Here is a 12,837-nt window from a genome sequence, read left to right as displayed (position 1 = left end):
CCCAATAAGTTCATCCTCTATCCTCAGATCATAATTCGTTTTACTTATGAAAAATAAAGGCTCAAAAGTCTTTTATTTGTGAATCCCATAAAAAAAACAGGACCTCAGGGTACCTGCTTAAACTTGATATCACGACCAACAACAAAACAAGCTCAACTGATCCAATGGGGGTACTTCCCCACTGACTCTTTAAGTTAAGGAGATATGCTCAGTAAAACTTGTGCAAAGTTAAGGTTTGTAGTTACAAAACATAGCTGAAACACAAATATCAAGTCAGATTATCCTTGTAAGGTACCCACTCATTTGCATAATTCTTTTTCCTTTAAACTCATGAAAAGGCACTCATGCACTCGTTTACAGTTAAACTTATGAAAAGGCACTCATGCTCATACGCGCTCAAAATTAAAGTGTGTGTTCCACTAGTAGAATTGCTGCAAATTTAAACTGGTTCAAATTCCTGCCCACACAAAACTTTGCATTATTTTCCCCGCACGATGATAATTTTTTGAGATAATTACAGAATGCCCCCTTAACTTTGGTCAAAATTTGTTACAATATCTTATGTGATCTTCCAGCACATAATTCACACTAATTCAGGGATGTTGTCTTCATATCAATCTTCTGTAATATTTTCCATGATTTGTTATAATTTGTTGTACTTTCCTTTTTAGCTCGACTCTAATGTATATATATTTGACAAGATAATGAATACAAGCCCAGGACTTTACCTTGTATTTTCATGGTATCAGAGCCTCAAATCTGAGAAACACAACCAAAAATTCCTATGGCTGATGATAAAGAACAGCCTCTTATAATCACCCCTATAAAATTGAACCAAACTCGCCTTTTTTCTTAGGTCCCCAAGATAGACCTTGTGACTATATCACTCCTGTCAAACTAAGAACAGACAATTTTGATACATGGGCTTATTCTATTAGAATGGCATTACTTGCTCGACGTAAATATGGATTTCTTGATGGTTTAATCACGGCACCCTCGCCTCCCTGCACCATGGATGACTGGTTGACTATCCATTCCATGTTAGTTTCATGGATCATGAATACCATTGATCCCAAAGTCAAATATCTCCTTTCAAATTATGAAAATGCATACTTGCTTTGGAAAGATTTGAATGAACGTTTTTCTGTTGTCAATGGACCACGGATACAACAACTGAAGTCTGATATTGCACGTTGTGAACAAAGTAAGACCATGAATGTTGCTACGTATTTTGGAAAATTAAAGGTACTTTGGGATGAGTTAAATAATTATAACCCACTGTTATCTTGTTCATGTGGCAACTGTAAATGCAACCTCGGAAAATCTCATGAAAAGAGGCGTGGAGATGAGCGTCTTCATCAGTTTTTAATGGGCTTATGTTCTGAATATTATGGTCAAATCTGGTCTACACTATTGTCCCAGGATCCACTCCCATCCTTAAATCGGGCTTTTCAACAAATTTCACAAGAGGAACGCGTTCGCAGTATAACTCGTGTCAAGGATGAAAGGCCAGAGGTTGTAGGATTTACAGTTCGTGTAGATGGTCGTGGAAAAGGACGGATGGATAAGATGGATAAATCTGGTATGATGTGCTCTCATTTCCGCAAGTCTGGTCATGATATTACGAATTGTTTTGAATTACTTGGCTATCCTGAATGGTGGACATAAAAGTTTGGAAATAAAAAGGAGGGGCATGCTACTCTTACTGCTCGACCAGGAAGGGTAGGGACCTCGTTTTCACCCACTAATGGTGGACGTGGGAGAGGCGTGGTACGCGCTCATAATATTGCAGCGGATGTGGCCCTAAGCTCTCGTGAGGCTACAATGCTTCCAGGTTTCACATCCGAGCAATGGCAGGCACTTGTCGCTGTATTTGGTAATCCACAACCTCCTAGCAATCGCTTGAATGGTGAGTTAAATAGTAATATATGGATCATTGATACAGGGGCATCTCGTCATGTTACTGGAAAACTAAATTGTTTGGTTAATATTTATGAAGTGCCCGTTGTTCCTGTGGGTCTTCATGACGGCCAAACCATGGTGGTTAATAAGGAAGGCTCAGTTCATCTTTCTGAAAATATTTATCTTCGACATGTTCTTTATGTTCCTGAGCTAAATTGCAACTTGATTTCAATTTCACAACTTAGTGATGATTTGAATTGTTTTGCTCAATTCTCTTCTAACATATGTGCTATACAGGACCTACATTCGAAGAGGCTGATTGGAGCGGCTGAAAGACGAGATAGACTTTATTACTTTCAGCAGTTGCTGGCCATACATGTTGTTTCTGCAGAAAGATCTTCTATGGTTGAACTCTAGCACAATATAATGGGACACCCATATGCAAATATAGTGAAGCTACGTCCTTTTATTAATAATTCCAAGGACATTATGAATAAGGACTGTGAAATTTGTCATCATGCTAAATATTGTAGAGATAGTTTTCCTTTAAGTGAAAATAAATCTACGAGGATTTTTGAACTTGTGCATTGTGATTTGGAGGGTCCTTATAATACACCATCTTCTTGTGAAGCACGTTATTTTTGACTTTAGTAGATGACTATTCCTGTGTTGTGTGGGTATATCTGCTAGTTGATAAAAAGGAGGTGCTTAAGATGTTTATGTCCTTTATTGCCATGATTGATCGGCAATTTTCTCAAAAAATTGAATTTGTGCGTAGTGACAATGGGACCAAATTCAATTGTTTAAGAGATTCTTTTTTGGCAAATGGTATTATTTTTCAATCTTCTTGTGTGGGTACTCCTCAACAAAATGGGAGGGTTGAGAGAAAACATCGACACATTCTTAATGTTGCCCGAGCTTTGTGATTCCAAGGGAATCTTCCTCTTTATTTTTGGGAAGAATGTGTCTTAGCTGCATCACATTTAATCAACAGAACTCCTTCTAGTATCCTATCTAATAAGTGTCCTTATGAGGTTCTGTTTTGTTCTCCTCCTCCTTACAGCGAGTTACGTATTTTTGGTTCATTGTGTTATGCTCATAATCAGCAAGCTAAAGGTGATAAATTTGCTAGTCGAAGTAGAAAATGTGTATTTATTGGTTATCCCTTCGGTAAAAAGGGGTGGTTACTGTTTGATTTGGACACTAAAGATTTCTTTGTGTCAAGAGATGTAAAATTCTTTGAGGATAATTTTCCTTTTTTGGATAGTAAAATTCAAAATTCAGAATTTGAGGATACATTTAAAGTTATGACAAATGAGAAAGTTGAACTTTCAGATAATATTATGGACACACCACATGAAATTACTCCTCAAATTGAAACAACCTCGACTTCTTTTCTTGTCCTGGTTGAAACAGATGTTACTTCTGATAATCATAATTTGTCATCAACAACTAGGGAGGATGCATCATCCCCGATTCCGGCTAACTCTGAGCCTCCTAATATGGGGCGGGGCATGGTATGAAGGAAAAATTTCCATCGGTAAAACTTCATGATTTTGTCACACACACTGTTGTAAAGAAAAGTCCATCTCATATTTCACCTATTTCCCAGTCTTCCTCAGGTACTCCTTTTCCTATTACACATTATGTTAACTGTGATAGATTTTCTGTACGATACCAAAACTTTCTTGCAGCAGTCACTGCAAGGGTTGAGCCCAAGTCTTTTAAAGAGGCTGTTAAAGATGAAGGATGGCGTAAGGCCATGCAAACTAAAATTCGTGCCTTAGAGGATAATGGCACTTGGACCATGGAGAAACTTCCTACTGGAAAGCATGCTTTAGGTAGTCAGTGGGTGTACAAAATTAAGTATAATTCTGATGGTACGGTCGAGCGGCTAAAGGCACATTTGGTTGTTTTTGGTAATCATCAAGTTGCGGGAATAGATTATAATGAGACTTTTGCTCCAGTGGCAAAAATGGTAACAGTGCGTGCATTCTTAGCTGTTGCAGCATCTAAAAATTGGGAGCTACATCAAATGGATGTTCATAATGCCTTTCTGTATGGAGATCTTGAGGAAGAGGTTTATATGAAACTTCCTCCAGGATTTGAATCCTCGGATCCAGATTTGGTGTGCCGTCTTCGAAAGTCTTTATATGGTTTACGAAAATCTTCGCGTTGCTGGTTTGCTAAGTTAGCAACTACATTAAAGGAATATAGATTTGAGCAGTCCTACTACGATTACTCATTTTTTACTTATACTCGTGGTGTCGTACAACTCAACATCCTTGTGTACACTACAAGGAAAACTGGCTCAGACAAGTATTTTAACCCGTTATCTGATTCCCTGAAAACCCGTTGTCTATTGAGCCGCCGTCTCTTATATGGATCAGACAACGATTAGAAACAGTTGTGTGAGTCATCGCAGACAACGACCAACTATGAGTCCCCGTTGTATTACAACCAGAACAAACAACGTCTTTTCATAAATTCTGTTGTAAGAAGATTTATTAGACAAGTAATGTTAAAAAGGTTGTGTATGTGGTCACTAAGAGTTTTAGAATAGAACATAACACACAACCCTTATTCAGATATATATATTATCCTCTACCTTAACACACAATTCAAACGATAACCACCGTTGTATTACAACCATAACAAACAAGTATTTTCTATATATTCTGTTGTAACAAGTATACTTAGACAAGTTCTCTTGAAAACGTTGTGTATGTTCTTACTAAAAGTTTAGGAGTAGAACATAACACACAACCCTTATTATTTATTGTCCTCCACCTTAACACACAATTTTCAAAAGATAAAATTTTGTTGTCTTACAACCATACAGACAACCCCTTTATTTTAAATTTGTATTGTTGGAATTGCTTTATACAACATTTTTTTATCACTTGGTATTGTATGATTATGTTTTGCACTTATATTTTAATGTAAAAAGTGTTGTGTGGTCTTCAAGGCATAATTCTTTTTATTCTTAATAGCATTGTTGGACAATGGATAATAGTTAGTTTTGTTCAGACAATGGTTTTTTATTGTGTGAATCTTCTTTTAACAATATTTAGTTTTAAATAGCATTGTTATATGTTATAAAACATGATGAGCTTGGTCTTTATAAGTGTTGTGTGAGACACAATATAATATGGTTATTGTATAACTTTATTGGCTAAAAGCTCCTCAAACAATGGTTTTTCAAATTAAAATTAAACACAACAACATTATAAAATGAACATGCCATAAAAATTAAAACCCAAACTATCATTCAGATTACAAGCAAATTGTCACCATTACACCAACAATCAACCATCAATCCTTCTATTACACCAACAATCAACCAACCCTCCATTACATGAATCCACTAAACCAATATTTAACCATTGCAACCAAGAACTAACTTATAACCAAGTTTTATCTTAAACAAAACAAGACCATTCAAGTAGAAAGCAAAATATTTTCAGGTGAACATATCCACAAAAACGCCAGTAATTAGAAACAACGTTTAAATAGAGTTAACTACCATGACTAGAACTCCCAAATTTCAACACAAAATATGTTCACAACTCAAAATACCCAGCAGCACTGTATGCAAGTTCAAGTGGCATGCTTCTTCATGAAGTACTTTGCCCATTCAGTCTTTATCTCATTCAGTTCCTTCATGCCATAACTTAGGTTGCTTTTGCGTAACCACTGAAACATGGATGTAAAAATCACATTTATTTACCACAATACACTTGGATATAGAAAAAAGAAAGATAACTATAACATTACCTTCTCATGAAATTTTAATTCCATATCGGCATAAATCTCTTTCATTTAACCCATTATAAACAAACCACAATCTTTGCTCCCAGTTTGGACAGGTACCCCTTGGAGAACATTAAAAACTTTATATATGTCTAGCTACACTATTCTTGTAGAATAGAGAAATTGATAAAATATACTATATTTACCCCCAGATTCTCCCAAGATATTTTCTTCTTTAAGAACTTCTTTGCTTTTTCCTGGTAGAGTTTGATGGCACTACGAAAATATAATATAGATCAATTGTAAGTCATATTTGTATTTAATTATTAAAGTGATTGTAGTTAAAATAAAATTTTAATATTGTACTTACATGTCAATCACTTCTGTCCATTCTTCAGTTGCAATCCTGCGCTTCAATGGGTCCATGTGGTAAACAGTTTGTGAATCTGGATTTACAGCAGTGAGCATCCAATGATTCCTGATAATTTATGAACAACAAAATTTACAATAACATACAGAGATGATGATATACAAAAAACAATCTTTAAGTAAGGAATATATTATTTATTATAACAGGTACTAACACAGCATTATATGGTAGCAGGAAAATTTGTCTTGGTTTAGCGTTCCTGAATCTGATAGATAAGGATTTTGACCTCTCTCCTGGACTACCACAACCAAGTGCGCCTATCATCCCAGGATCAACAAACGTTATCATGTCAACCATCTTGCGCTTTTTCAAATTCTCTTGCAATAAACTGTTAAAAATTGGAGATACAGATTATGAAAAATTCAAAAAAAACTCAATAAGTATTCATAAAGGCAACAAAACTTTAAAAAAACGCTTACTTGATAAAAATGCAAATGGTGGACCCTGATATCTCACCCCCAGAGCACAAAGCGTGCACATCCGATAAAAACAGCGCCTTCTTAGCGGTTACTCCAAAAGCTTCTTGGCATAGATAAAAAGAGTTTACTTGTCCATCAGCTAGGGCATTTTTTGCCCAAAGCCACAGACGTTTCAAAACAGGGGGATAATTCGCACCCATGTCCAATACATACTCTGGTTCCGGGACACAATCTTTTACCTTCTTCCATTTTTTCCCAGTAGTTTTCTTGCCTCCCTGAATTGAAAATATAAAAAGAAAATAGAGAATGCAAAGTTAAAGAAAGTTGACATGTTAAGTAATTGAAAATCTAAATTATGTTTTTATTCTTTACTTTCAAAAAACAACATAAGTTTCAAAAGAATTATAATATAAACAAATTTAATTCATTAATACGTAACAAATTAAAAATTGCATCATTATTAATTTAATTATCAAACCTATTTCCAACATTTTAACAAAAATAAATATGTGACAACCACCACAAAATCAACACTGAAATAAGGGGAAAAAAATATTATATATAAAACTGAACCAAACAATTATTCAACCTAAACATGAGAAACAATATCGCAAAAACTTACTTATATATAGACCCGATATTGTAAAAATTAGATTACTAAGTTTAAAAATATACTTGCATATATATATAGAGAAAATTTAACCTTTGGACTTCCTTTCACTGCAGCGGCGCTTGTCTTCACTTCCATTATGAGGTTTCTCGGCCATGCAATATATGTTCCCACAGCTTGTTCCACCGTCACGATCTCATCTTGGATTGGGAAGGGAATCTTTTCAGATCCTTGGAGTACACGAGTGATTGAGACCCGTACATTTTCTTTTTCCAGTTGTTTCCCATGAAGAACCTGACACTTAGTATCAACTGTTGCATAAGCAACGATATTTGTCGGGTAGCCAATTGCTAATTCCCACTCTGTGCATCCTTTAACCTCCAACACCTCCTCATTATTAGGTTCCAGACACACATCCTCAACCAACATTTGATTATCCTCAACATCAACAACCTTGAGAGCCTCGCCATGTTCCTGAATATGTTCTTCGCCATCCACCAAAGGTTTCTCCTGAATATGTTCTTCAATATATGTTTCCTTACCGATACCCACATTTTGAATGAGATCCAGTTTTTTCTTTACACCTTGTAAATCAAAGTCCTTCAGAATGTCATGTGCTCCCTTGGAACAACTTCCTTGTTGAGATCCAATATTTGGACTTAACCCAGTTTCAATAAGCTTCCCTCCTATACCAGCTTTCAGCTTTTGAAACTCTGCAGCCCAAAAGGCATCTCGCTTTTCAACTATCCTTTCTGTCTCTTCTTTCATAAATTTCTGAATACCCTCCTGAATCCTCTCCTCTATTGTCCTACATGTCTTCTTCTGCCTTGGAAGATGAAAGTATGTAGACTGCTTCACAAAGCGCCCTTGTCCACGCACCCGTCCTCTGTGTTCAGGGCTACCAAGCACCTTGGTCAAGATATCATCACTGCCTTCCACAGTCACCTCCCCTTCACTAACTCTTTGTTTCATTTTCCCCTAAAAATTTGATAAATAATAGAAGTAATTAACCAACAAAACAGATATTTGGTGATAAAAGAATATATTAACAACAGAAATAAAAACTTACAATCGCCTGAGCAATTTCTTTAACTGCTTCTGACTTGAAGTTTCCATCTTTATCTTTCCTTGCACGAATCCAGCTATCTGATCTATCTATCTCCATTTCAGGGTCAGCTTGAGTCTCCATCTGTATGAACATGTTTAAAATATTATACAATAAAATCGAAACAAAAGAATTGAAAAAAATTATATGATGTACGCGTGAAAGAAATATGTTTCATGATAACTAACCATTTCATGCTCTAGGTTAGAATAGTCCTTTCGAGAAATACAATGTGGATATAAATTAAGACTCCTCCTTAGTTTCTGTTTTTCGTGGATGTCCTTGGAGAAAAAAACACATAAATGTTAGCAGCATAGTTTCTTTCGCTATTTACTTATGCTACGTGGGAATTTTATAAAATAAAAAAGATTAAAGAAAAAACTCACTAAAAATTCATCAGTTAGACGGCCTGAAAGAAAAATATCCCAGTGTGCCTTCTCAATAAAGGAGTAGTCAGCCGGAGGAAACTTTAACAACTCAGGTTGATCTTTATTAGGAATGATATATTCAGTTGTTAAACGGCTTTTAAACTCCCTCCATTTATGGCATGCCGATTGCAGAACAAGCTTTCGTGCTGATGGTGGTACAATGTATACCATCTACGTACATAAATAAACAATTTTATTATCACATGTGTGTTAACTACAATTGGCAGTCATAATTTAACACAAGTAAAATTCTTAGTTGGTTTTGTAGATGCAACTTCTTTTACCTGCACACAATCCCAAATCTTGTTTTTTCTTTCTACCGGAACACGTAACCAACTGTCATACCATATCGGGGCTTTTGTTCTGGCAAGAACCCCAATATAAGACTGTATTTCTTTAGCAGCATCCCCATATGGCTCACCCTTTTTATTAAATAGCACCTCAAGCTTAATTCCCAGCATCTTACGCCTAACAATCCTATGCATCGTAACTGCTCCGCGTTTTAGAAGCTTAAGTCCCTCTTGTTTGGTTGCTGTTTCTTCCACTCATTTCCTTTTTTTAGATAATTTGCTTTTTAGATTCTTAGAAATTCCATTCTTCTTTACTGATTCAGGGGATGAATTCCGAAGGCAAGACTCCACTGGCTTTTCCTTCACAGGTTCAGACACCGCCTTGTTCTTTTCTAGCGCCCCTGCCTTTATTTTTAGTTCCTCTGTTTTGTTCTTCATAGGTTCAGGCTAAATCGGCTTGCTCATTTTTCGTTCCTCTGTCTTGTTCTTCACAGGTGTGGACTTAACCGCCTTGCTCATTTTTGGATCCTCTGTCTTTTTCCTTACATCTGCCTTGTTCTTTTTTAGTGCCTTGATAAGGTTTTCACTAGTTCTACGAGGATCGGATTTTGTTTTTCTTGAAGGCGCCATAATTAATCTACACTTAAAACATTAAGTTTAATCTAATTGCTTCACACAAAGCCAAAAAACTACATAAATATCAGTTGATTACAATTATATTAATGGAGGTTCTAAGGACACTCATGTGGCATCTCTATTAATGCACCTAAAATGTTTTCATTTCTTCTGCATTATGCACATAATACATATTGATAGTTGAGAAGCAATCAAGTATAGGCAAACTCGTGATTCCCCTCGGTAAGACAGTCATACGGCAACACAATCTAACACATCACTTTCCTAAACTTTCACAGCCCAAAAGACATGACATTCAAGGCAAAAAAAATTAAGCCTAATCTACCACTTTCACAACCCAAAAAAAACATCACTTCAGAGAAATAAACCTAAATCTACAACTTTCACAACCCAAAATATAAACACATTAACTTATTAAATAAACCCTAATCAGATTTCATAATCCCAAAAAACATCACATTCAAGGCATAAAAAATAAACCCAAATCATAAATAAGCCCCAAGTATAAATAAAAAAACATCAGTTATACTACACTACCATCATACCCAAATCACAAAAATAAGTGCATGCATATCAATACCCCAATCGATGTTTAATTTAAAATAAAATATAAACCCAGATCATAAATAAGCCCCAAGTATAAATCAAAAAACATCAGTTATATTACACTACCTTCATACCTAAATCACAAAAATAAGAGCATGCAAATCAATACCCATATCGATGTTCAATTTAAAGAGAGGGAGAGAGAGGAGGAAAGAGAGAGAGAGAGAGAGAGAGAGAGAGAGAGAGAGAGAGAGAGAGAGAGAGAGAGAGAGAGAGAGAGAGAGAGAGAGAGAGAGAGAGAGAGAGAGAGGAGGAGAGAGGGAGATTGAACCTGTATCGTGACTTGTGAGAGCTCTGAGAGGAAAGAAAAGAGAAAATGGAGAATGAGAGGGAAGTGGAGTGGGGAGTGAAAAAAGAAGGGGGAAGTGAAATAATTTAACGGCTCAGATGCACTCCAGCTAAACTACTTTAATCCAACGGTATATAATGTTGCCAGTAAAACAAATAAAGTAAAAAGTAAATTAGAAAATGGTATAAAAATTGTGGGCTGAAATTCAAAAATTTTAAACTCTTGTCTTAAACACATTCAGACAACGGATTTACATAAAATAGTATTGTAAGAAACATAATTACCCAGCAAAAAAGTATTCCAATAAAATAGTATTATAAGTACTAGGATAACGATTTTACAGTAAATATTATTACGAATTATTATGTGAATAATAGTGTTTTGACCGGTACTTGTAACTTGTGTTTAGTCTCGTACTAAAGTTTCTATTTTTTAAAAAAGTTTATGAATGATCCAACCGTACGGATGTTAAGAACTATATGTTTTAGTGATATGAGAAAAAATTGATAAAAAAATAAATGTGTTTGGTTTGTTAATTTAAAAGTCAACCGGTGTTTTGACCGGTACTTGTAACTTGTGTTTAGTCTCGTACTAAAGTTTCTATTTTTTTAAAAAAGTTTATGAATGATCCAACCGTACGGATGTTAAGAACTATATGTTTTAGTGATATGAGAAAATTTTGAAAAAAAAATAAATGTGTTTGTTTTGTTATTTTAACAGTTAACTGGTATTTTGACCGGTACTTGTAACTTGTGTTTAGTCTCGTACTAAAGTTTCTATTTTTTAAAAATGTTTATGAATGATCCAACTGTACGGATGTTAAGAGCTATATGTTTTAGTGATATGAGAAAAATTTGATAAAAAAATAAATGTGTTTGGTTTGTTATTTTAAAAGTCAACCGGTGTTTTGACCGGTACTTGTAACTTGTGTTTAGTCTCGTACTAAATTTTCTATTTTTTTAAAAAAGTTTATGAATGATCCAACCGTACGGATGTTAAGAACTATATGTTTTAGTGATATGAGAAAAATTTGATAAAAAAATAAATGTGTTTGTTTTGTTATTTTAACAGTTAACCGGTATTTTGACCGGTACTTGTAACTTGTGTTTAGTCTCATACTAAAGTTCCTATTTTTTTAAAAAAAGTTTATGAATCATCCAACCGTACGGATGTTAAGAACTATATGTTTTAGTGATATGAGAAAAATTTGATAAAAAAATAAATGTGTTTGGTTTGTTATTTTAAAAGTCAACCGGTGTTTTGACCGGTACTTGTAACTTGTGTTTAGTCTCGTACTAAAGTTTCTATTTTTTTAAAAACGTTTATGAATGATCCAACCGTACGGATGTTAAGAACTATATGTTTTAGTGATGTGAGAAAATTTTGAAAAAAAAATAAATGTGTTTGTTTTGTTATTTTAACAGTTAACCGGTGTTTTGACCGGTACTTGTAACTTGTGTTTAGTCTCGTACTAAAGTTTCTATTTTTTAAAAAAGTTTATGAATGATCCAACCGTACGGATTTTAAGAGCTATATGTTTTAGTGATATGAGAAAAATTTGATAAAAAAATAAATGTGTTTGGTTTGTTATTTTAAAAGGCAACCGGTGCTTTGACCGGTACTTGTAACTTGTGTTTAGTCTCGTACTAAAGTTTCTATTTTTTAAAAAAAGTTTATGAATGATCCAACCATACGGATGTTAAGATCTATATATTTTACTTATATGAAAAAAAATTGAGAAAAAAATAAATGTGTTTGGTTTGTTATTTTAACAGTCAACCTGTGTTTTGACCGGTACTTGTAACTTGTGTTTAGTCTCGTACTAAAGTTTCTATTTTTTAAAAAAAGTTTATGAATGATCCAACCATACGGATGTTAAGATCTATATATTGTACTTATATGAAAAAAAATTGAGAAAAAAATGAATGTGTTTGGTTTGTTATTTTAACAGTCAACCTGTATTTTGACCCGTACTTGTAACTTTTGTTTAGTCTCGTACTAAAGTTTCTATTTTTTTAAAAAGTTTATGAATGATCCAACCGTACGGATGTTAATAACTATATATTTTAGTGATATGAGAAAATTTTGATAAAAAAATAAATGTGTTTGGTTTGCTATTTTAACAGTTAACCGGTGTTTTGACCGGTACTTGTAACTTGTGTTTAGTCTCGTACTAAAGTTTCTATTTTTTTAAAAGTTTATGAATGATCCAACCGTACGGATGTTAAGAGCTATATGTTTTAGTGATATGAGAAAAATTTGATAAAAAATAAATTTGTTTGGTTTGTTATTTTAACAGTTAACCGGTGTTTTGACCGGTACTTGTAACTTGTGTTTAGTCTCATACTAAAGTTTCTATTTTAATTATA

This window comes from Apium graveolens, chromosome 6, assembly GCF_009905375.1.
Source record: "Apium graveolens cultivar Ventura chromosome 6, ASM990537v1, whole genome shotgun sequence".
Classification (NCBI taxonomy): Eukaryota; Viridiplantae; Streptophyta; class Magnoliopsida; order Apiales; family Apiaceae; genus Apium; species Apium graveolens.
Note: the sequence above shows the minus strand (reverse complement) of the source record.